Raw genomic sequence first — 27,689 nt, forward strand, 5'->3', positions numbered from 1 at the left:
AGTCCATGTATACTAACCTGCACCAGGTTGCAAATTCAATATAATTTTTTTCTGCATCTAGCTCTGAAAAAATATTTCGGCTTGTAGCAGTGTGTGGGACTTGTTCTATTAGTCCATCTATTCTAATCTCCAACAGGTTGCAAATTCAGAACAATTTTGTTCTGCATCTAGCTCTGTAAAAATATTTCGGCTTGTAGCAGTGTGTGGGACTTGTTCTATTAGTCCATCTGTACTAACTTCCACCAGGTTGCAAATTCAATATAATTTTTTTCTGCATCTAGCTCTGAAAAAATATTTCGGCATGTAACAGTGTGTGGGACTTGTTCTATTAGTCCAGCTATACTAACCTCCAACAGGTTGCAAATTCAATATAATTTTTTTCTTCATCTAGCTCTGAAAAAATATTTTGGCTTGTAGCAGTGTGTGGGACTTGTTCTATTAGTCAATCTATACTAACCTCCACCAGGTTGCAAATTCAATACAGTTTTTTTCTGCATCTAGCTCTGAAAACATATTTTGGCTCGTAGCAGTGTGTGGGACTTGTTCTATTAGTCTATCTATACTAACCTCCACCAGGTTGCAAATTCAATATAATTTTTTTATGCATCTAGCTCTGAAAAAATATTTCGGCTTGAAGCAGTGTGTGGGACTTGTTCTATTAGTCCATCTATACTAACCTCCACCAGGTTGCAAATTCAATATAATTTTTTTCTGCATCTAGCTCTGAAACAATATTTTGGCTTGTAGCAGTGTGTGGGACTTGTTCTATTAGTCCATCTATACTAACCTCCACCAGGTTGCAAATTCAATATTATTGTTTTCTGCATCTAGCTCTGAAAAAATATTTCGGCTTGTAGCAGTGTGTGTGACTTGTTCTATTAGTCCATGTATACTAACCTCCACCAGGTTGCAAATTCAATATAATTTTTTGTTGCATCTAGCTCTGAAAAAATATTTCGGCTTGCAGCAGTGTGTGGGACTTGTTCTATTAGTCCATGTATACTAACCTGCACCAGGTTGCAAATTCAATATAATTTTTTTCTGCATCTAGCTCTGAAAAAATATTTCGGCTTGTAGCAGTGTGTGGGACTTGTTCTATTAGTCCATCTATTCTAATCTCCAACAGGTTGCAAATTCAGAACAATTTTCTTCTGCATCTAGCTCTGTAAAAATATTTCGGCTTGTGGCAGTGTGTGGGACTTGTTCTATTAGTCCATCTGTACTAACTTCCATCAGGTTGCAAATTCAATATAATTTTTTTCTGCATCTAGCTCTGAAAAAATAATTCAGCTTGTAGCAGTGTGTGGGACTTCTTCTATTAGTCCATCTATACTAACCTCCACCAGGTTGCAAATTCAATATAATTTTTTTCTTCAACTAGCTCTGAAAAAATATTTCGGCTTGGAGCAGTGTGTGCGACTTGTTCTATTAGTCCATCTATACTAACCTCCACCAGGTTGCAAATTCAAGATAATTTTTTTCTGCATCTAGCTCTGAAAAAATATTTCGGCATGTAACAGTGTGTGGGACTTGTTCTATTAGTCCAGCTATACTAACCTCCAACAGGTTGCAAATTCAATATAATTTTTTTCTGCATCTAGCTCTCAAAAAATATTTTGGCTTGTAGCAGTGTGTGGGACTTGTTCTATTAGTCCATCTATACTAACCTCCACCAGGTTGCAAATTCAATACAGTTTTTTTCTGCATCTAGCTCTGAAAACATATTTTGGCTCGTAGCAGTGTGTGGGACTTGTTCTATTAGTCTATCTATACTAACCTCCACCAGGTTGCAAATTCAATATAATTTTTTTATGCATCTAGCTCTGAAAAAATATTTCGGCTTGAAGCAGTGTTTGGGACTTGTTCTATTAGTCCATCTATACTAACCTCCACCAGGTTGCAAATTCAATATAATTTTTTTCTGCATCTAGCTCTGAAACAATATTTTGGCTTGTAGCAGTGTGTGGGACTTGTTCTATTTGTCCATCTATACTAACCTCCACCAGGTTGCAAATTCAATATTATTTTTTTCTGCATTTAGCTCTGAAAAAATATTTCGGCTTGTAGCAGTGTGTGTGACTTGTTCTATTAGTCCATGTATACTAACCTCCACCAGGTTGCAAATTCAATATAATTTTTTTCTGCATCTAGCTCTGAAAAAATATTTTGGCTTGTAGCAGTGTGTGGGTCTTGTTCTATTAGTCCATGTATACTAACCTGCACCAGGTTGCAAATTCAATATAATTTTTTTCTGCATCTAGCTCTGAAAAAATATTTCGGCTTGTAGCAGTGTGTGGGACTTGTTCTATTAGTCCATCTATTCTAATCTCCAACAGGTTGCAAATTCAGAACAATTTTCTTCTGCATCTAGCTCTGTAAAAATATTTCGGCTTGTAGCAGTGTGTGGGACTTGTTCTATTAGTCCATCTATACTAACTTCCACCAGGTTGCAAATTCAATATAATTTTTTTCTGCATCTAGCTCTGAAAAAATAATTCAGCTTGTAGCAGTGTGTGGGACTTGTTCTATTAGTCCATCTATACTAACCTCCACCAGGTTGCAAATTCAATATATATTTTTTCTGCAACTAGCTCTGAAAAAATATTTCGGCTTGGAGCAGTGTGTGCGACTTGTTCTATTAGTCCATCTATACTAACCTCCACCAGGTTGCAAATTCAAGATAATTTTTTTCTGCATCTAGCTCTGAAAAAATATTTCGGCATGTAACAGTGTGTGGGACTTGTTCTATTAGTCCAGCTATACTAACCTCCAACAGGTTGCAAATTCAATATAATTTTTTTCTACATCTAGCTCTGAAAAAATATTTTGGCTTGTAGCAGTGTGTGGGACTTGTTCTATTAGTCCAACTATACTAACCTCCACCAGGTTGCAAATTCAATACAATTTTTTCCTGCATCTAGCTCTGAAAACATATTTTGGCTCGTAGCAGTGTGTGGGACTTGTTCTATTAGTCCATCTATACTAACCTCCACCAGGTTGCAATTTCAATATAATTTTTTTATGCATCTTGCTCTGAAAAAATATTTCGACTTTTAGCAGTGTGAGGGATTTGTTCTATTAGTCCCTCTAAACTAACCTCCACCAGGTTGAAAATTCAATATAATTTTTTTCTGCATCTAGCTCTGAAAAAATATTTCGACTTGAAGAAGTGTGTGGGACTTGTTCTATTAGTCCATCTATACTAACCTCCACCAGGTTGCAAATTCAATATAATTTTTTTCTGCATCTAGCTCTGAAAAAATATTTCAGCTTGTAGCAGTGTGTGGGACTTGTTCTATTAGTCCATCTATACTAACCTCCACCAGGTTGCAAATTCAATATAATTTTTTTCTGCAACTAGCTCTGAAAAAATATTTTGGCTTGTAGCACTGTGTGCGACTTGTTCTATTAGTCCATCTATACTAACCTCCACCAGGTTGCAAATTCAATATAATTTTTTTCTGCATCTAGCTCTGAAAAAATATTTCGGCTTGTAACAGTGTGTGGGACTTGTTCTATTAGTCCAGCTATACTAACCTCCACCAGGTTGCAAATTCAAAATAATTTTTTTCTGCATCTAGCTCTGAAAAAATATTTCGGCTTGTAGCAGTGTGTGGGACTTTTTCTATTAGTCCATCTATACTAACCTCCACCAGGTTGCAAATTCAATACAATTTTTTTCTGCATCTAGCTCTGAAAACATATTTTGGCTCGAAGCAGTGTGTGGGATTTGTTCTATTAGTCCATCTATACTAACCTCCACCAGGTTGCAAATTCAATATAATTTTTTCTGCATCTAACCCTGAAAAAATATTTCGGCATGTAGCAGTGTGTGGGACTTGTTCTATTAGTCCATCTATACTAACCTCCACCAGGTTGCAAATTCAATATAATTTTTTTCTGCATCTAGCTCTGAAAAAATATTTCGGCTTGTAGCAGTGTGTGGGACTTGCTCTATTAGTCCATCTATACTAACCTCCACCAGGTTGCAAATTCAATATACTTATTTTCTGTATCTAGCTCTGAAAAAATATTTCGGGTTGTAGTAGTGTGTGGGACTTGTACTTTTAGTCAATCTATACTAACCTTCACCAGGTTGCAAATTCAATATAATTTTTTTCTGCATCTAGCTCTGAAAAAATATTTCGGCTTGTAGCAGTGTGTGGGACTTGTTCTATTAGTCCATCTATACTAACCTCCACCAGGTTGCAAATTCAATACAATTTTTTTCTGCATCTAGCTCTGAAAACATATTTTGGCTCGTAGCAGTGTGTGGGATTTGTTCTATTAGTCCATCTATACTAACCTCCACCAGGTTGCAAATTCAATATAATTTTTTATTTCATCTAGCTCTGAAAAAATATTTTGGCATGTAGCAGTGTGTGGGACTTGTTCTATTAATCCATCTATACTAACCTCTACCAGGTTGCAAATTCAATATAATTTGTTTCTGCATCTAGCTCTGAAAAAATATTTTGGCTTGTTGCAGTGTGCGGGACTTGTTCTATTAGTCCATCTATACTAACCTCCACCAGGTTGCAAATTCAATATAATTTTTTTCTGCATCTAGCTCTGAAAAAATATTTCGGCTTGAAGAAGTGTGTGGGACTTGTTCTATTAGTCCATCTATACTAACCTCCACCAGGTTGCAAATTCAATATAATTTTTTTCTGCATCTAGCTCTGAAAAAATATTTTGGCTTGTAGCAGTGTGTGGGACTTGTTCTATTAGTCCATCTATACTAACCTCCACCAGGTTGCAAATTCAATATAATTTTTCTCTGCATCTAGCTCTGAAAAAATATTTCAGCTTGTAGCAGTGTGTGGGACTTGTTCTATTAGTCCATCTATACTAACCTCCACCAGGTTGCAAATTCAATATAATTTTTTTCTGCAACTAGCTCTGAAAAAATATTTCGGCTTGTAGCACTGTGTGCGACTTGTTCTATTAGTCCATCTATACTAACCTCCACCAGGTTGCAAATTCAATATAATTTTTTTCTGCATCTAGCTCTGAAAAAATATTTCGGCTTGTAACAGTGTGTGGGACTTGTTCTATTAGTCCAGCTATACTAACCTCCACCAGGTTGCAAATTCAAAATAATTTTTTTCTGCATCTAGCTCTGAAAAAATATTTCGGCTTGTAGCAGTGTGTGGGACTTTTTCTATTAGTCCATCTATACTAACCTCCACCAGGTTGCAAATTCAATACAATTTTTTTCTGCATCTAGCTCTGAAAACATATTTTGGCTCGAAGCAGTGTGTGGGATTTGTTCTATTAGTCCATTTATACTAACCTCCACCAGGTTGCAAATTCAATATAATTTTTTTATGCATCTAACTCTGAAAAAATATTTCGGCATGTAGCAGCGTGTGGGACTTGTTCTATTAGTCCATCTATACTAACCTCCACCAGGTTGCAAATTCAATATAATTTTTTTCTGCATCTAGCTCTGAAAAAATATTTCGGCTTGTAGCAGTGTGTGGGACTTATTCTATTAGTCCATCTATACTAACCTCCACCAGGTTGCAAATTCAATATACTTATTTTCTGCATCTAGCTCTGAAAAAATATTTCGGGTTGTAGTAGTGTGTGGGACTTGTTCTTTTAGTCCATCTATACTAACCTTCACCAGGTTGCAAATTCAATATAATTTTTTTCTGCATCTAGCTCTGAAAAAATATTTCGGCTTGTAGCAGTGTGTGGGACTTGTTCTATTAGTCCATCTATACTAACCTCCACCAGGTTGCAAATTCAATATAATTTTTTTCTGCATCTAGCTCTGAAAAAATATTTCGGCTTGTAGCAGTGTGTGGGACTTGCTCTATTAGTCCATCTATACTAACCTCCACCAGGTTGCAAATTCAATATACTTATTTTCTGTATCTAGCTCTGAAAAAATATTTCGGGTTGTAGTAGTGTGTGGGACTTGTACTTTTAGTCAATCTATACTAACCTTCACCAGGTTGCAAATTCAATATAATTTTTTTCTGCATCTAGCTCTGAAAAAATATTTCGGCTTGTAGCAGTGTGTGGGACTTGTTCTATTAGTCCATCTATACTAACCTCCACCAGGTTGCAAATTCAATACAATTTTTTTCTGCATCTAGCTCTGAAAACATATTTTGGCTCGTAGCAGTGTGTGGGATTTGTTCTATTAGTCCATCTATACTAACCTCCACCAGGTTGCAAATTCAATATAATTTTTTATTTCATCTAGCTCTGAAAAAATATTTTGGCATGTAGCAGTGTGTGGGACTTGTTCTATTAATCCATCTATACTAACCTCTACCAGGTTGCAAATTCAATATAATTTGTTTCTGCATCTAGCTCTGAAAAAATATTTCGGCTTGAAGAAGTGTGTGGGACTTGTTCTATTAGTCCATCTATACTAACCTCCACCAGGTTGCAAATTCAATATAATTTTTTTCTGCATCTAGCTCTGAAAAAATATTTTGGCTTGTAGCAGTGTGTGGGACTTGTTCTATTAGTCCATCTATACTAACCTCCACCAGGTTGCAAATTCAATATAATTTTTCTCTGCATCTAGCTCTGAAAAAATATTTCAGCTTGTAGCAGTGTGTGGGACTTGTTCTAATAGTCCATCTATACTAACCTCCACCAGGTTGCAAATTCAATATAATTTTTTTCTGCAACTAGCTCTGAAAAAATATTTCGGCTTGTAGCACTGTGTGCGACTTGTTCTATTAGTCCATCTATACTAACCTCCACCAGGTTGCAAATTCAATATAATTTTTTTCTGCATCTAGCTCTGAAAAAATATTTCGGCTTGTAACAGTGTGTGGGACTTGTTCTATTAGTCCAGCTATACTAACCTCCACCAGGTTGCAAATTCAAAATAATTTTTTTCTGCATCTAGCTCTGAAAAAATATTTCGGCTTGTAGCAGTGTGTGGGACTTTTTCTATTAGTCCATCTATACTAACCTCCACCAGGTTGCAAATTCAATACAATTTTTTTCTGCATCTAGCTCTGAAAACATATTTTGGCTCGAAGCAGTGTGTGGGATTTGTTCTATTAGTCCATTTATACTAACCTCCACCAGGTTGCAAATTCAATATAATTTTTTTATGCATCTAACTCTGAAAAAATATTTCGGCATGTAGCAGCGTGTGGGACTTGTTCTATTAGTCCATCTATACTAACCTCCACCAGGTTGCAAATTCAATATAATTTTTTTCTGCATCTAGCTCTGAAAAAATATTTCGGCTTGTAGCAGTGTGTGGGACTTATTCTATTAGTCCATCTATACTAACCTCCACCAGGTTGCAAATTCAATATACTTATTTTCTGCATCTAGCTCTGAAAAAATATTTCGGGTTGTAGTAGTGTGTGGGACTTGTTCTTTTAGTCCATCTATACTAACCTTCACCAGGTTGCAAATTCAATATAATTTTTTTCTGCATCTAGCTCTGAAAAAATATTTCGGCTTGTAGCAGTGTGTGGGACTTGTTCTATTAGTCCATCTATACTAACCTCCACCAGGTTGCAAATTCAATACAATTTTTTTCTGCATCTAGCTCTGAAAACATATTTTGGCTCGTAGCAGTGTGTGGGATTTGTTCTATTAGTCCATCTATACTAACCTCCACCAGGTTGCAAATTCAATATAATTTTTTTCTGCATCTAGCTGTGAAAAAATATTTTGGCTTGTAGCAGTGTGTGGGACTTGTTCTACTAGTCCATCTATACTAACCTCCACCAGGTTGCAAATTCAATATAATTTTTTTCTGCATCTAGCTCTGAAAAAATATTTCAGCTTGTAGCAGTGTGTGGGACTTGTTCTATTAGTCCATCTATACTAACCTCCACCAGGTTGCAAATTCAATATAATTTTTTTCTGCAACTAGCTCTGACAAAATATTTAGGCTTGTAGCACTGTGTGCGACTTGTTCTATTAGTCCATCTATACTAACCTCCACCAGGTTGCAAATTCAATATAATTTTTTTCTGCATCTAGCTCTGAAAAAATATTTCGGCTTGTAACAGTGTGTGGGACTTGTTCTATTAGTCCAGCTATACTAACCTCCACCAGGTTGCAAATTCAGAATAATTTTTTTCTGCATCTAGCTCTGAAAAAATATTTCGGCTTGTAGCAGTGTGTGGGACTTTTTCTATTAGTCCATCTATACCAACCTCCACCAGGTTGCAAATTCAATACAATTTTTTTCTGCATCTAGCTCTGAAAACATATTTTGGCTCGAAGCAGTGTGTGGGATTTGTTCTATTAGTCCATCTATACTAACCTCCACCAGGTTGCAAATTCAATATAATTTTTTTCTGCATCTAGCTCTGAAAAAATATTTCGGCTTGTAGCAGTGTGTGAGACTTGTTCTATTAGTCCATCTATACTAACCTCCACCAGGTTGCAAATTCAATATACTTATTTTCTGCATCTAGCTCTGAAAAAATATTTCGGGTTGTAGTAGTGTGTGGGACTTGTTCTTTTAGTCCATCTATACTAACCTTCACCAGGTTGCAAATTCAATATAATTTTTTTCTGCATCTAGCTCTGAAAAAATATTTCGGCTTGTAGCAGTGTGTGGGAATTGTTCTATTAGTCCATCTATACTAACCTCCACCAGGTTGCAAATTCAATACAATTTTTTTCTGCATCTAGCTCTGAAAACATATTTTGGCTCGTAGCAGTGTGTGGGATTTGTTCTATTAGTCCATCTATACTAACCTCCACCAGGTTGCAAATTCAATATAATTTTTTATTTCATCTAGCTCTGAAAAAATATTTTGGCATGTAGCAGTGTGTGGGACTTGTTCTATTAATCCATCTATACTAACCTCTACCAGGTTGCAAATTCAAAATAATTTGTTTCTGCATCTAGCTCTGAAAAAATATTTTGGCTTGTCGCAGTGTGCGGGACTTGTTCTATTAGTACATCTATACTAACCTCCACCAGGTTGCAAATTCAATATAATTTTTTTCTGCATCTAGCTCTGAAAAAATATTTCGGCTTGTAACAGTGTGTGGGACTTGTTCTATTAGTCCAGCTATACTAACCTCCACCAGGTTGCAAATTCAATATAATTTTTTTCTGCATCTAGCTCTGAAAAAATATTTCGGCTTGTAGCAGTGTGTGGGACTTTTTCTATTAGTCCATCTATACTAACCTCCACCAGGTTGCAAATTCAATACAATTTTTTTCTGCATCTAGCTCTGAAAACATATTTTGGCTCGAAGCAGTGTGTGGGATTTGTTCTATTAGTCCATCTATACTAACCTCCACCAGGTTGCAAATTCAATATAATTTTTTTCTGCATCTAACTCTGAAAAAATATTTCGGCATGTAGCAGCGTGTGGGACTTGTTCTATTAGTCCATCTATACTAACCTCCACCAGGTTGCAAATTCAATATAATTTTTTTCTGCATCTAGCTCTGAAAAAATATTTCGGCTTGTAGCAGTGTGTGGGACTTGTTCTATTAGTCCATCTATACTAACCTCCACCAGGTTGCAAATTCAATATACTTATTTTCTGCATCTAGCTCTGAAAAAATATTTCGGGTTGTAGTAGTGTGTGGGACTTGTTCTTTTAGTCCATCTATACTAACCTTCACCAGGTTGCAAATTAAATATAATTTTTTTCTGCATCTAGCTCTGAAAAAATATTTCGGCTTGTAGCAGTGTGTGGGACTTGTTCTATTAGTCCATCTATACTAACCTCCACCAGGTTGCAAATTCAATACAATTTTTTTCTGCATCTAGCTCTGAAAACATATTTTGGCTCGTAGCAGTGTGTGGGATTTGTTCTATTAGTCCATCTATACTAACCTCCACCAGGTTGCAAATTCAATATAATTTTTTATTTCATCTAGCTCTGAAAAAATATTTTGGCATGTAGCAGTGTGTGGGACTTGTTCTATTAATCCATCTATACTAACCTCTACTAGGTTGCAAATTCAATATAATTTGTTTCTGCATCTAGCTCTGAAAAAATATTTTGGCTTGTCGCAGTGTGCGGGACTTGTTCTATTAGTCCATCTATACTAACCTCCACCAGGTTGCAAATTCAATATAATTTTTTATTTCATCTAGCTCTGAAAACATATTTTGGCTCGAAGCAGTGTGTGGGATTTGTTCTATTAGTCCATCTATACTAACCTCCACCAGGTTGCAAATTCAATATAATTTTTTTCTGCATCTAACTCTGAAAAAATATTTCGGCATGTAGCAGCGTGTGGGACTTGTTCTATTAGTCCATCTATACTAACCTCCACCAGGTTGCAAATTCAATATAATTTTTTTCTGCAACTAGCTCTGAAAAAATATTTTGGCTTGTAGCACTGTGTGCGACTTGTTCTATTAGTCCATCTATACTAACCTCCACCAAGTTGCAAATTCAATATAATTTTTTTCTGCATCTAGCTCTGAAAAAATATTTCGGCTTGTAACAGTGTGTGGGACTTTTTCTATTAGTCCAGCTATACTAACCTCCACCAGGTTGCAAATTCAAAATAATTTTTTTCTGCATCTAGCTCTGAAAAAATATTTCGGCTTGTAGCAGTGTGTGGGACTTTTTCTATTAGTCCATCTATACTAACCTCCACCAGGTTGCAAATTCAATACAATTTTTTTCTGCATCTAGCTCTGAAAACATATTTTGGCTCGAAGCAGTGTGTGGGATTTGTTCTATTAGTCCATCAATACTAACCTCCACCAGGTTGCAAATTCAATATAATTTTTTCTGCATCTAACCCTGAAAAAATATTTCGGCATGTAGCAGTGTGTGGGACTTGTTCTATTAGTCCATCTATACTAACCTCCACCAGGTTGCAAATTCAATATAATTTTTTTCTGCATCTAGCTCTGAAAAAATATTTCGGCTTGTAGCCGTGTGTGGGACTTGTTCTTTTAGTCCATCTATACTAACCTCCACCAGGTTGCAAATTCAATATACTTATTTTCTGTATCTAGCTCTGAAAAAATATTTCGGGTTGTAGTAGTGTGTGGGACTTGTACTTTTAGTCAATCTATACTAACCTTCACCAGGTTGCAAATTCAATATAATTTTTTTCTGCATCTAGCTCTGAAAAAATATTTCGGCTTGTAGCAGTGTGTGGGACTTGTTCTATTAGTCCATCTATACTAACCTCCACCAGGTTGCAAATTCAATACAATTTTTTTCTGCATCTAGCTCTGAAAACATATTTTGGCTCGTAGCAGTGTGTGGGATTTGTTCTATTAGTCCATCTATACTAACCTCCACCAGGTTGCAAATTCAATATAATTTTTTATTTCATCTAGCTCTGAAAAAATATTTTGGCATGTAGCAGTGTGTGGGACTTGTTCTATTAATCCATCTATACTAACCTCTACCAGGTTGCAAATTCAATATAATTTGTTTCTGCATCTAGCTCTGAAAAAATATTTTGGCTTGTTGCAGTGTGCGGGACTTGTTCTATTAGTCCATCTATACTAACCTCCACCAGGTTGCAAATTCAATATAATTTTTTTCTGCATCTAGCTCTGAAAAAATATTTCGGCTTGAAGAAGTGTGTGGAACTTGTTCTATTAGTCCATCTATACTAACCTCCACCAGGTTGCAAATTCAATATAATTTTTTTCTGCATCTAGCTCTGAAAAAATATTTTGGCTTGTAGCAGTGTGTGGGACTTGTTCTATTAGTCCATCTATACTAACCTCCACCAGGTTGCAAATTCAATATAATTTTTCTCTGCATCTAGCTCTGAAAAAATATTTCAGCTTGTAGCAGTGTGTGGGACTTGTTCTATTAGTCCATCTATACTAACCTCCACCAGGTTGCAAATTCAATATAATTTTTTTCTGCAACTAGCTCTGAAAAAATATTTCGGCTTGTAGCACTGTGTGCGACTTGTTCTATTAGTCCATCTATACTAACCTCCACCAGGTTGCAAATTCAATATAATTTTTTTCTGCATCTAGCTCTGAAAAAATATTTCGGCTTGTAACAGTGTGTGGGACTTGTTCTATTAGTCCAGCTATACTAACCTCCACCAGGTTGCAAATTCAAAATAATTTTTTTCTGCATCTAGCTCTGAAAAAATATTTCGGCTTGTAGCAGTGTGTGGGACTTTTTCTATTAGTCCATCTATACTAACCTCCACCAGGTTGCAAATTCAATACAATTTTCTTCTGCATCTAGCTCTGAAAACATATTTTGGCTCGAAGCAGTGTGTGGGATTTGTTCTATTAGTCCATCTATACTAACCTCCACCAGGTTGCAAATTCAATATAATTTTTTTCTGCATCTAACTCTGAAAAAATATTTCGGCATGTAGCAGCGTGTGGGACTTATTCTATTAGTCCATCTATACTAACCTCCACCAGGTTGCAAATTCAATATAATTTTTTTCTGCATCTAGCTCTGAAAAAATATTTCGGCTTGTAGCAGTGTGTGGGACTTGTTCTATTAGTCCATCTATACTAACCTCCACCAGGTTGCAAATTCAATATACTTATTTTCTGCATCTAGCTCTGAAAAAATATTTCGGGTTGTAGTAGTGTGTGGGACTTGTTCTTTTAGTCCATCTATACTAACCTTCACCAGGTTGCAAATTCAATATAATTTTTTTCTGCATCTAGCTCTGAAAAAATATTTCGGCTTGTAGCAGTGTGTGGGACTTGTTCTATTAGTCCATCTATACTAACCTCCACCAGGTTGCAAATTCAATACAATTTTTTTCTGCATCTAGCTCTGAAAACATATTTTGGCTCGTAGCAGTGTGTGGGATTTGTTCTATTAGTCCATCTATACTAACCTCCACCAGGTTGCAAATTCAATATAATTTTTTATTTCATCTAGCTCTGAAAAAATATTTTGGCATGTAGCAGTGTGTGGGACTTGTTCTATTAATCCATCTATACTAACCTCTACTAGGTTGCAAATTCAATATAATTTGTTTCTGCATCTAGCTCTGAAAAAATATTTTGGCTTGTCGCAGTGTCCGGGACTTGTTCTATTAGTCCATCTATATTAACCTCCACCAGGTTGCAAATTCAATATAATTTTTTTCTGCATCTAGCTCTGAAAAAATATTTCGGCTTGAAGAAGTGTGTGGGACTTGTTCTATTAGTCCATCTATACTAACCTCCACCAGGTTGCAAATTCAATATAATTTTTTTCTGCATCTAGCTGTGAAAAAATATTTTGGCTTGTAGCAGTGTGTGGGACTTGTTCTATTAGTCCATCTATACTAACCTCCACCAGGTTGCAAATTCAATATAATTTTTTTCTGCATCTAGCTCTGAAAAAATATTTCAGCTTGTAGCAGTGTGTGGGACTTGTTCTATTAGTCCATCTATACTAACCTCCACCAGGTTGCAATTTCAATATAATTTTTTTCTGCAACTAGCTCTGAAAAAGTATTTAGGCTTGTAGCACTGTGTGCGACTTGTTCTATTAGTCCATCTATACTAACCTCCACCAGGTTGCAAATTCAATATAATTTTTTTCTGCATCTAGCTCTGAAAAAATATTTCGGCTTGTAACAGTGTGTGGGACTTGTTCTATTAGTCCAGCTAAACTAACCTCCACCAGGTTGCAAATTCAGAATAATTTTTTTCTGCATCTAGCTCTGAAAAAATATTTCGGCTTGTAGCAGTGTGTGGGACTTTTTCTATTAGTCCATCTATACCAACCTCCACCAGGTTGCAAATTCAATACAATTTTTTTCTGCATCTAGCTCTGAAAACATATTTTGGCTCGAAGCAGTGTGTGGGATTTGTTCTATTAGTCCATCTATACTAACCTCCACCAGGTTGCAAATTCAATATAATTTTTTTCTGCATCTAACACTGAAAAAATATTTCGGCATGTAGCAGTGTGTGGGACTAGTTCTATTAGTCCATATATACTAACCTCCACCAGGTTGCAAATTCAATATAATTTTTTTCTGCATCTAGCTCTGAAAAAATATTTTGGCTTGTAGCAGTGTGTGAGACTTGTTCTATTAGTCCATCTATACTAACCTCCACCAGGTTGCAAATTCAATATACTTATTTTCTGCATCTAGCTCTGAAAAAATATTTCGGGTTGTAGTAGTGTGTGGGACTTGTTCTTTTAGTCCATCTATACTAACCTTCACCAGGTTGCAAATTCAATATAATTTTTTTCTGCATCTAGCTCTGAAAAAATATTTCGGCTTGTAGCAGTGTGTGGGAATTGTTCTATTAGTCCATCTATACTAACCTCCACCAGGTTGCAAATTCAATACAATTTTTTTCTGCATCTAGCTCTGAAAACATATTTTGGCTCGTAGCAGTGTGTGGGATTTGTTCTATTAGTCCATCTATACTAACCTCCACCAGGTTGCAAATTCAATATAATTTTTTATTTCATCTAGCTCTGAAAAAATATTTTGGCATGTAGCAGTGTGTGGGACTTGTTCTATTAATCCATCTATACTAACCTCTACCAGGTTGCAAATTCAAAATAATTTGTTTCTGCATCTAGCTCTGAAAAAATATTTTGGCTTGTCGCAGTGTGCGGGACTTGTTCTATTAGTCCATCTATACTAACCTCCACCAGGTTGCAAATTCAATATAATTTTTTTCTGCATCTAGCTCTGAAAAAATATTTCGGCTTGTAACAGTGTGTGGGACTTGTTCTATTAGTCCAGCTATACTAACCTCCACCAGGTTGCAAATTCAAAATAATTTTTTTCTGCATCTAGCTCTGAAAAAATATTTCGGCTTGTAGCAGTGTGTGGGACTTTTTCTATTAGTCCATCTATACTAACCTCCACCAGGTTGCAAATTCAATACAATTTTTTTCTGCATCTAGCTCTGAAAACATATTTTGGCTCGAAGCAGTGTGTGGGATTTGTTCCATTAGTCCATCTATACTAACCTCCACCAGGTTGCAAATTCAATATAATTTTTTTCTGCATCTAACTCTGAAAAAATATTTCGGCATGTAGCAGCGTGTGGGACTTGTTCTATTAGTCCATCTATACTAACCTCCACCAGGTTGCAAATTCAATATAATTTTTTTCTGCATCTAGCTCTGAAAAAATATTTCGGCTTGTAGCAGTGTGTGGGACTTGTTCTATTAGTCCATCTATACTAACCTCCACCAGGTTGCAAATTCAATATACTTATTTTCTGCATCTAGCTCTGAAAAAATATTTCGGGTTGTAGTAGTGTGTGGGACTTGTTCTTTTAGTCCATCTATACTAACCTTCACCAGGTTGCAAATTCAATATAATTTTTTTCTGCATCTAGCTCTGAAAAAATATTTCGGCTTGTAGCAGTGTGTGGGACTTGTTCTATTAGTCCATCTATACTAACCTCCACCAGGTTGCAAATTCAATACAATTTTTTTCTGCATCTAGCTCTGAAAACATATTTTGGCTCGTAGCAGTGTGTGAGATTTGTTCTATTAGTCCATCTATACTAACCTCCACCAGGTTGCAAATTCAATATAATTTTTTATTTCATCTAGCTCTGAAAAAATATTTTGGCATGTAGCAGTGTGTGGGACTTGTTCTATTAATCCATCTATACTAACCTCTACTAGGTTGCAAATTCAATATAATTTGTTTCTGCATCTAGCTCTGAAAAAATATTTTGGCTTGTCGCAGTGTGCGGGACTTGTTCTATTAGTCCATCTATACTAACCTCCACCAGGTTGCAAATTCAATATAATTTTTTTCTGCATCTAGCTCTGAAAAAATATTTCGGCTTGAAGAAGTGTGTGGGACTTGTTCTATTAGTGCATCTATACTAACCTCCACCAGGTTGCAAATTCAATATAATTTTTTTCTGCATCTAGCTGTGAAAAAATATTTTGGCCTGTAGCAGTGTGTGGGACTTGTTCTATTAGTCCATCTATACTAACCTCCACCAGGTTGCAAATTCAATATAATTTTTTTCTGCATCTAGCTCTGAAAAAATATTTCAGCTTGTAGCAGTGTGTGGGACTTGTTCTATTAGTCCATCTATACTAACCTCCACCAGGTTGCAAATTCAATATAATTTTTTTCTGCAACTAGCTCTGAAAAAATATTTAGGCTTGTAGCACTGTGTGCGACTTGTTCTATTAGTCCATCTATACTAACCTCCACCAGGTTGCAAATTCAATATAATTTTTTTCTGCATCTAGCTCTGAAAAAATATTTCGGCTTGTAACAGTGTGTGGGACTTGTTCTATTAGTCCAGCTAAACTAACCTCCACCAGGTTGCAAATTCAGAATAATTTTTTTCTGCATCTAGCTCTGAAAAAATATTTCGGCTTGTAGCAGTGTGTGGGACTTTTTCTATTAGTCCATCTATACCAACCTCCACCAGGTTGCAAATTCAATACAATTTTTTTCTGCATCTAGCTCTGAAAACATATTTTGGCTCGAAGCAGTGTGTGGGATTTGTTCTATTAGTCCATCTATACTAACCTCCACCAGGTTGCAAATTCAATATAATTTTTTTCTGCATCTAACACTGAAAAAATATTTCGGCATGTAGCAGTGTGTGGGACTAGTTCTATTAGTCCATCTATACTAACCTCCACCAGGTTGCAAATTCAATATAATTTTTTTCTGCATCTAGCTCTGAAAAAATATTTCGGCTTGTAGCAGTGTGTGAGACTTGTTCTATTAGTCCATCTATACTAACCTCCACCAGGTTGCAAATTCAATATACTTATTTTCTGCATCTAGCTCTGAAAAAATATTTCGGGTTGTAGTAGTGTGTGGGACTTGTTCTTTTAGTCCATCTATACTAACCTTCACCAGGTTGCAAATTCAATATAATTTTTTTCTGCATCTAGCTCTGAAAAAATATTTCGGCTTGTAGCAGTGTGTGGGAATTGTTCTATTAGTCCATCTATACTAACCTCCACCAGGTTGCAAATTCAATACAATTTTTTTCTGCATCTAGCTCTGAAAACATATTTTGGCTCGTAGCAGTGTGTGGGATTTGTTCTATTAGTCCATCTATACTAACCTCCACCAGGTTGCAAATTCAATATAATTTTTTATTTCATCTAGCTCTGAAAAAATATTTTGGCATGTAGCAGTGTGTGGGACTTGTTCTATTAATCCATCTATACTAACCTCTACCAGGTTGCAAATTCAAAATAATTTGTTTCTGCATCTAACTCTGAAAAAATATTTCGGCATGTAGCAGTGTGTGGGACTTGTTCTATTAGTCCATCTATACTAACCTCCACCAGGTTGCAAATTCAATATACTTATTTTCTGCATCTAGCTCTGAAAAAATATTTCGGGTTGTAGTAGTGTGTGGGACTTGTTCTTTTAGTCCATCTATACTAACCTTCACCAGGTTGCAAATTCAATATAATTTTTTATTTCATCTAGCTCTGAAAAAATATTTTGGCATGTAGCAGTGTGTGGGACTTGTTCTATTAATCCATCTATACTAACCTCTACCAGGTTGCAAATTCAATATAATTTGTTTCTGCATCTAGCTCTGAAAAAATATTTTGGCTTGTCGCAGAGTGCGGGACTTGTTCTATTAGTCCATCTATACTAACCTCCACCAGGTTGCAAATTCAATATAATTTTTTTCTGCATCTAGTTCTGAAAAAATATTTCGGCTTGCAGAAGTGTGTGGGACTTGTTCTATTAGTCCATCTATACTAACCTCCACCAGGTTGCAAATTCAATATAATTTTTTTCTGCATCTAGCTCTGAAAAAATATTTTGGCTTGTAGCAGTGTGTGGTACTTGTTGTATTAGTCCATCTATACTAACCTCCACCAGGTTGCAAATTCAATATAATTTTTTTCTGCATCTAGCTCTGAAAAAATATTTCAGCTTGTAGCAGTGTGTGGGACTTGTTCTATTAGTCCATCTATACTAACCTCCACCAGGTTGCAAATTCAATATAATTTTTTTCTGCAATTAGCTCTGAAAAAATATTTTGGCTTGTAGCAGTGTGTGCGTCTTGTTCTATTAGTCCATCTATACTAACCTCCACCAGGTTGCAAATTCAATATAATTTTTTTCTGCATCTAGCTCTGAAAAAATATTTCGGCTTGTAACAGTGTGTGGGACTTGTTCTATTAGTCCAGCTATACTAACCTCCACCAGGTTGCAAATTCAAGATAATTTTTTTCTGCATCTAGCTCTGAAAAAATATTTTGGCTTGTAGCAGTGTGTGGGACTTGTTCTATTAGTCCATGTCTACTAACCTCCACCAGGTTGCAAATTCAATACATTTTTTTCTGCATATAGCTCTGAAAACATATTTTGGCTCGAAGCAGTGTGTGGGATTTGTTCTATTAGTCCATCTATACTAACCTCCACCAGGTTGCAAATTCAATATAATTTTTTTCTGCATCTAGCTCTGAAAAAATATTTCGGCATGTAGCAGTGTGTGGGACTTGTTCTATTAGTCCATCTATACTAACCTCCACCAGGTTGCAAATTCAATATAATTTTTTTCTGCATCTAGCTCTGAAAAAATATTTCGGCTTGTAGCAGTGTGTCTGACTTGTTCTATTAGTCCATCTATACTAACCTCCACCAGGTTGCAAATTCAATATACTTATTTTCTGCATCTAGCTCTGAAAAAATATTTCGGCTTGTAGCAGTGTGTGGGACTTGTTCTTTTAGGCCATCTATACTAACCTTCACCAGGTTGCAAATTCAATATAATTTTTCTCTGCATCTAGCTCTGAAAACATATTTTGGCTCGAAGCAGTGTGTGGGATTTGTTCTATTAGTCCATCTATACTAACCTCCACCAGGTTGCAAACTCAATATAATTTTATTCTGCATCTAGCTCTGAAAAAATATTTTGGCTTGTAGCAGTGTGTGGGACTTTTTCTATTAGTCCATCTATACTAACCTTCACCAAGTTGCAAATTCAATATAATTTTTTTCTGCATCTTGCTCTGAAAAAATATTTTGGCTTGTAGCAGTGTGTGGGACTTGTTCTATTAGTCTATCTATACTAACTTCCACCAGGTTGCAAATTCAATACAATTTTTTTCTACAAGTAGCTCTGAAAAAATATTTTGGCTTGTAGCAGTGTGTGGGATGTGTTCTCTTCGTCCATCTTTACTAACCTCCACCAGGTTGCAAATTCAATATAATTTTTTTATGCATCTAGCTCTGAAAAAATATTTCGGCTTGTAGCAGTGTGTGGGACTTGTTCTATTAGTCCATCTATACTAACCTCCACCAGGTTGCAAATTCAATATAATTTTTTTCTGCATCTAGCTCTGAAAAAATATTTCGGCTTGTAGCAGTGTGTGAGACTTGTTCTATTAGTCCATCTATACTAACCTCCACCAGGTTGCAAATTCAATATACTTATTTTCTGCATCTAGCTCTGAAAAAATATTTCGGGTTGTAGTAGTGTGTGGGACTTGTTCTTTTAGTCCATCTATACTAACCTTCACCAGGTTGCAAATTCAATATAATTTTTTTCTGCATCTAGCTCTGAAAATATATTTCGGCTTGTAGCAGTGTGTGGGAATTGTTCTATTAGTCCATCTATACTAACCTCCACCAGGTTGCAAATTGAATACAATTTTTTTCTGCATCTAGCTCTGAAAACATATTTTGGCTCGTAGCAGTGTGTGGGATTTGTTCTATTAGTCCATCTATACTAACCTCCACCAGGTTGCAAATTCAATATAATTTTTTATTTCATCTAGCTCTGAAAAAATATTTTGGCATGTAGCAGTGTGTGGGACTTGTTCTATTAATCCATCTATACTAACCTCTACCAGGTTGCAAATTCAAAATAATTTGTTTCTGCATCTAGCTCTGAAAAAATATTTTGGCTTGTCGCAGTGTGCGGGACTTGTTCTATTAGTCCATCTATACTAACCTCCACCAGGTTGCAAATTCAATATAATTTTTTTCTGCATCTAACTCTGAAAAAATATTTCGGCATGTAGCAGTGTGTGGGACTTGTTCTATTAGTCCATCTATACTAACCTCCACCAGGTTGCAAATTCAATATACTTATTTTCTGCATCTAGCTCTGAAAAAATATTTCGGGTTGTAGTAGTGTGTGGGACTTGTTCTTTTAGTCCATCTATACTAACCTTCACCAGGTTGCAAATTCAATATAATTTTTTATTTCATCTAGCTCTGAAAAAATATTTTGGCATGTAGCAGTGTGTGGGACTTGTTCTATTAATCCATCTATACTAACCTCTACCAGGTTGCAAATTCAATATAATTTGTTTCTGCATCTAGCTCTGAAAAAATATTTTGGCTTGTCGCAGAGTGCGGGACTTGTTCTATTAGTCCATCTATACTAACCTCCACCAGGTTGCAAATTCAATATAATTTTTTTCTGCATCTAGTTCTGAAAAAATATTTCGGCTTGCAGAAGTGTGTGGGACTTGTTCTATTAGTCCATCTATACTAACCTCCACCAGGTTGCAAATTCAATATAATTTTTTTCTGCATCTAGCTCTGAAAAAATATTTTGGCTTGTAGCAGTGTGTGGTACTTGTTCTATTAGTCCATCTATACTAACCTCCACCAGGTTGCAAATTCAATATAATTTTTTTCTGCATCTAGCTCTGAAAAAATATTTCAGCTTGTAGCAGTGTGTGGGTCTTGTTCTATTAGTCCATCTATACTAACCTCCACCAGGTTGCAAATTCAATATAATTTTTTTCTGCAATTAGCTCTGAAAAAATATTTTGGCTTGTAGCAGTGTGTGCGTCTTGTTCTATTAGTCCATCTATACTAACCTCCACCAGGTTGCAAATTCAATATAATTTTTTTCTGCATCAAGCTCTGAAAAAATATTTCGGCTTGTAACAGTGTGTGGGACTTGTTCTATTAGTCCAGCTATACTAACCTCCACCAGGTTGCAAATTCAAGATAATTTTTTTCTGCATCTAGCTCTGAAAAAATATTTCGGCTTGTAGCAGTGTGTCTGACTTGTTCTATTAGTCCATCTATACTAACCTCCACCAGGTTGCAAATTCAATATACTTATTTTCTGCATCTAGCTCTGAAAAAATATTTCGGCTTGTAGCAGTGTGTGGGACTTGTTCTTTTAGGCCATCTATACTAACCTTCACCAGGTTGCAAATTCAATATAATTTTTCTCTGCATCTAGCTCTGAAAACATATTTTGGCTCGAAGCAGTGTGTGGGATTTGTTCTATTAGTCCATCTATACTAACCTCCACCAGGTTGCAAACTCAATATAATTTTATTCTGCATCTAGCTCTGAAAAAATATTTTGGCTTGTAGCAGTGTGTGGGACTTTTTCTATTAGTCCATCTATACTAACCTTCACCAAGTTGCAAATTCAATATAATTTTTTTCTGCATCTTGCTCTGAAAAAATATTTTGGCTTGTAGCAGTGTGTGGGACTTGTTCTATTAGTCTATCTATACTAACTTCCACCAGGTTGCAAATTCAATACAATTTTTTTCTACAAGTAGCTCTGAAAAAATATTTTGGCTTGTAGCAGTGTGTGGGATGTGTTCTCTTCGTCCATCTTTACTAACCTCCACCAGGTTGCAAATTCAATATAATTTTTTTATGCATCTAGCTCTGAAAAAATATTTCGGCTTGTAGCAGTGTGTGGGACTTGTTCTATTAGTCCATCTATACTAACCTCCACCAGGTTGCAAATTCAATATAATTTTTTTCTGCATCTAGCTCTGAAAAAATATTTCGGCTTGTAGCAGTGTGTGAGACTTGTTCTATTAGTCCATCTATACTAACCTCCACCAGGTTGCAAATTCAATATACTTATTTTCTGCATCTAGCTCTGAAAAAATATTTCGGGTTGTAGTAGTGTGTGGGACTTGTTCTTTTAGTCCATCTATACTAACCTTCACCAGGTTGCAAATTCAATATAATTTTTTTCTGCATCTAGCTCTGAAAATATATTTCGGCTTGTAGCAGTGTGTGGGAATTGTTCTATTAGTCCATCTATACTAACCTCCACCAGGTTGCAAATTGAATACAATTTTTTTCTGCATCTAGCTCTGAAAACATATTTTGGCTCGTAGCAGTGTGTGGGATTTGTTCTATTAGTCCATCTATACTAACCTCCACCAGGTTGCAAATTCAATATAATTTTTTATTTCATCTAGCTCTGAAAAAATATTTTGGCATGTAGCAGTGTGTGGGACTTGTTCTATTAATCCATCTATACTAACCTCTACCAGGTTGCAAATTCAAAATAATTTGTTTCTGCATCTAGCTCTGAAAAAATATTTTGGCTTGTCGCAGTGTGCGGGACTTGTTCTATTAGTCCATCTATACTAACCTCCACCAGGTTGCAAATTCAATATAATTTTTTTCTGCATCTAACTCTGAAAAAATATTTCGGCATGTAGCAGTGTGTGGGACTTGTTCTATTAGTCCATCTATACTAACCTCCACCAGGTTGCAAATTCAATATACTTATTTTCTGCATCTAGCTCTGAAAAAATATTTCGGGTTGTAGTAGTGTGTGGGACTTGTTCTTTTAGTCCATCTATACTAACCTTCACCAGGTTGCAAATTCAATATAATTTTTTATTTCATCTAGCTCTGAAAAAATATTTTGGCATGTAGCAGTGTGTGGGACTTGTTCTATTAATCCATCTATACTAACCTCTACCAGGTTGCAAATTCAATATAATTTGTTTCTGCATCTAGCTCTGAAAAAATATTTTGGCTTGTCGCAGAGTGCGGGACTTGTTCTATTAGTCCATCTATACTAACCTCCACCAGGTTGCAAATTCAATATAATTTTTTTCTGCATCTAGTTCTGAAAAAATATTTCGGCTTGCAGAAGTGTGTGGGACTTGTTCTATTAGTCCATCTATACTAACCTCCACCAGGTTGCAAATTCAATATAATTTTTTTCTGCATCTAGCTCTGAAAAAATATTTTGGCTTGTAGCAGTGTGTGGTACTTGTTCTATTAGTCCATCTATACTAACCTCCACCAGGTTGCAAATTCAATATAATTTTTTTCTGCATCTAGCTCTGAAAAAATATTTCAGCTTGTAGCAGTGTGTGGGTCTTGTTCTATTAGTCCATCTATACTAACCTCCACCAGGTTGCAAATTCAATATAATTTTTTTCTGCAATTAGCTCTGAAAAAATATTTTGGCTTGTAGCAGTGTGTGCGTCTTGTTCTATTAGTCCATCTATACTAACCTCCACCAGGTTGCAAATTCAATATAATTTTTTTCTGCATCAAGCTCTGAAAAAATATTTTGGCTTGTAGCAGTGTGTGGGACTTGTTCTATTAGTCCATGTCTACTAACCTCCACCAGGTTGCAAATTCAATACATTTTTTTCTGCATCTAGCTCTGAAAACATATTTTGGCTCGAAGCAGTGTGTGGGATTTGTTCTATTAGTCCATCTATACTAACCTCCACCAGGTTGCAAATTCAATATAATTTTTTTCTGCATCTAGCTCTGAAAAAATATTTCGGCATGTAGCAGTGTGTGGGACTTGTTCTATTAGTCCATCTATACTAACCTCCACCAGGTTGCAAATTCAATATAATTTTTTTCTGCATCTAGCTCTGAAAAAATATTTCGGCTTGTAGCAGTGTGTCTGACTTGTTCTATTAGTCCATCTATACTAACCTCCACCAGGTTGCAAATTCAATATACTTATTTTCTGCATCTAGCTCTGAAAAAATATTTCGGCTTGTAGCAGTGTGTGGGACTTGTTCTTTTAGGCCATCTATACTAACCTTCACCAGGTTGCAAATTCAATATAATTTTTCTCTGCATCTAGCTCTGAAAACATATTTTGGCTCGAAGCAGTGTGTGGGATTTGTTCTATTAGTCCATCTATACTAACCTCCACCAGGTTGCAAACTCAATATAATTTTATTCTGCATCTAGCTCTGAAAAAATATTTTGGCTTGTAGCAGTGTGTGGGACTTTTTCTATTAGTCCATCTATACTAACCTTCACCAAGTTGCAAATTCAATATAATTTTTTTCTGCATCTTGCTCTGAAAAAATATTTTGGCTTGTAGCAGTGTGTGGGACTTGTTCTATTAGTCTATCTATACTAACTTCCACCAGGTTGCAAATTCAATACAATTTTTTTCTACAAGTAGCTCTGAAAAAATATTTTGGCTTGTAGCAGTGTGTGGGATGTGTTCTCTTCGTCCATCTTTACTAACCTCCACCAGGTTGCAAATTCAATATAATTTTTTTATGCATCTAGCTCTGAAATAATATTTCGGCTTGTAGCAGTGTGTGGGACTTGTTCTATTAGTCCATCTATACTAACCTCCACCAGGTTGCAAATTCAATATAATTTTTTTCTGCATCTAGCTCTGAAAAAATATTTCGGCTTGTAGCAGTGTGTGAGACTTGTTCTATTAGTCCATCTATACTAACCTCCACCAGGTTGCAAATTCAATATACTTATTTTCTGCATCTAGCTCTGAAAAAATATTTCGGGTTGTAGTAGTGTGTGGGACTTGTTCTTTTAGTCCATCTATACTAACCTTCACCAGGTTGCAAATTCAATATAATTTTTTTCTGCATCTAGCTCTGAAAAAATATTTCGGCTTGTAGCAGTGTGTGGGAATTGTTCTATTAGTCCATCTATACTAACCTCCACCAGGTTGCAAATTCAATACAATTTTTTTCTGCATCTAGCTCTGAAAACATATTTTGGCTCGTAGCAGTGTGTGGGATTTGTTCTATTAGTCCATCTATACTAACCTCCACCAGGTTGCAAATTCAATATAATTTTTTATTTCATCTAGCTCTGAAAAAATATTTTGGCATGTAGCAGTGTGTGGGACTTGTTCTATTAATCCATCTATACTAACCTCTACCAGGTTGCAAATTCAAAATAATTTGTTTCTGCATCTAGCTCTGAAAAAATATTTTGGCTTGTCGCAGTGTGCGGGACTTGTTCTATTAGTCCATCTATACTAACCTCCACCAGGTTGCAAATTCAATATAATTTTTTTCTGCATCTAACTCTGAAAAAATATTTCGGCATGTAGCAGTGTGTGGGACTTGTTCTATTAGTCCATCTATACTAACCTCCACCAGGTTGCAAATTCAATATACTTATTTTCTGCATCTAGCTCTGAAAAAATATTTCGGGTTGTAGTAGTGTGTGGGACTTGTTCTTTTAGTCCATCTATACTAACCTTCACCAGGTTGCAAATTCAATATAATTTTTTATTTCATCTAGCTCTGAAAAAATATTTTGGCATGTAGCAGTGTGTGGGACTTGTTCTATTAATCCATCTATACTAACCTCTACCAGGTTGCAAATTCAATATAATTTGTTTCTGCATCTAGCTCTGAAAAAATATTTTGGCTTGTCGCAGAGTGCGGGACTTGTTCTATTAGTCCATCTATACTAACCTCCACCAGGTTGCAAATTCAATATAATTTTTTTCTGCATCTAGTTCTGAAAAAATATTTCGGCTTGCAGAAGTGTGTGGGACTTGTTCTATTAGTCCATCTATACTAACCTCCACCAGGTTGCAAATTCAATATAATTTTTTTCTGCATCTAGCTCTGAAAAAATATTTTGGCTTGTAGCAGTGTGTGGTACTTGTTCTATTAGTCCATCTATACTAACCTCCACCAGGTTGCAAATTCAAGATAATTTTTTTCTGCATCTAGCTCTGAAAAAATATTTCAGCTTGTAGCAGTGTGTGGGTCTTGTTCTATTAGTCCATCTATACTAACCTCCACCAGGTTGCAAATTCAATATAATTTTTTTCTGCAATTAGCTCTGAAAAAATATTTTGGCTTGTAGCAGTGTGTGCGTCTTGTTCTATTAGTCCATCTATACTAACCTCCACCAGGTTGCAAATTCAATATAATTTTTTTCTGCATCTAGCTCTGAAAAAATATTTCGGCTTGTAACAGTGTGTGGGACTTGTTCTATTAGTCCAGCTATACTAACCTCCACCAGGTTGCAAATTCAAGATAATTTTTTTCTGCATCTAGCTCTGAAAAAATATTTTGGCTTGTAGCAGTGTGTGGGACTTGTTCTATTAGTCCATGTATACTAACCTCCACCAGGTTGCAAATTCAATACATTTTTTTCTGCATCTAGCTCTGAAAAAATATTTCAGCTTGTAGCAGTGTGTCTGACTTGTTCTATTAGTCCATCTATACTAACCTCCACCAGGTTGCAAATTCAATATACTTATTTTCTGCATCTAGCTCTGAAAAAATATTTCGGCTTGTAGCAGTGTGTGGGACTTGTTCTTTTAGGCCATCTATACTAACCTTCACCAGGTTGCAAATTCAATATAATTTTTCTCTGCATCTAGCTCTGAAAACATATTTTGGCTCGAAGCAGTGTGTGGGATTTGTTCTATTAGTCCATCTATACTAACCTCCACCAGGTTGCAAATTCAATATAATTTTTTTCTGCATCTAGCTCTGAAAAAATATTTCGGCATGTAGCAGTGTGTGGGACTTGTTCTATTAGTCCATCTATACTAACCTCCACCAGGTTGCAAATTCAATATTATTTTTTTCTGCATCTAGCTCTGAAAAAATATTTCGGCTTGTAGCAGTGTGTCTGACTTGTTCTATTAGTCCATCTATACTAACCTCCACCAGGTTGCAAATTCAATATACTTATTTTCTGCATCTAGCTCTGAAAAAATATTTCGGCTTGTAGCAGTGTGTGGGACTTGTTCTTTTAGTCCATCTATACTAACCTTCACCAGGTTGCAAATTCAATATAATTTTTTTCTGCATCTAGCTCTGAAAAAATATTTCGGCTTGTAGCAGTGTGTGGGACTTGTTCTATTAGTCCATCTATACTAACCTCCACCAGGTTGCAAACTCAATATAATTTTATTCTGCATCTAGCTCTGAAAAAATATTTTGGATTGTAGCAGTGTGTGGGACTTTTTCTATTAGTCCATCTATACTAACCTTCACCAAGTTGCAAATTCAATATAATTTTTTTCTGCATCTTGCTCTGAAAAAATATTTTGGCTTTTAGCAGTGTGTGGGACTTGTTCTATTAGTCTATCTATACTAACTTCCACCAGGTTGCAAATTCAATACAATTTTTTTCTGCAAGTAGCTCTGAAAAAATATTTTGGCTTGTAGCAGTGTGTGGGTTGTGTTCTCTTCGTCCATCTTTACTAACCTCCACCAGGTTGCAAATTCAATATAATTTTTTTATGCATCTAGCTCTGAAAAAATATTTCGGCTTGTAGCAGTGTGTGGGACTTGTTCTATTAGTCCATCTATACTAACCTCCACCAGGTTGGAAATTCAAGATAATTTTTTTCTGCATCTAGCTCTGAAAAAATATTTTGGCTTGTAGCAGTGTGCGGGACTTGTTCTATTAGTCCATCTATACTAACCTCCACCAGGTTGCAAATTGAATATAATTTTTTCCAGGATCTAGCTCTGAAAAAATATTTCAGCTTGCAGCAGTGTGAGGGATTTGTTCTATTAGTCCATCTAAACTAACCTCCACCAGGTTGAAAATTCAATATAATTTTTTTCTGCATCTAGCTCTGAAAAAATATTTCGGCTTGAAGAAGTGTGTGGGACTTGTTCTATTAGTCCATCTATACTAACCTCCACCAGGTTGCAAATTCAATATAATTTTTTTCTGCATCTAGCTCTGAAAAAATATTTTGGCTTGTAGCAGTGTGTGGTACTTGTTCTATTAGTCCATCTACACTAACCTCCACCAGGTTGCAAATTCAATATAATTTTTTTCTGCATCTAGCTCTGAAAAAATATTTCAGCTTG

Source organism: Phyllobates terribilis, unplaced genomic scaffold (genome assembly GCF_046119375.1).
Source record: "Phyllobates terribilis strain yellow unplaced genomic scaffold, ASM4611937v1 Scaffold_13__5_contigs__length_258822181, whole genome shotgun sequence".
Lineage (NCBI taxonomy): Eukaryota > Metazoa > Chordata > Amphibia > Anura > Dendrobatidae > Phyllobates > Phyllobates terribilis.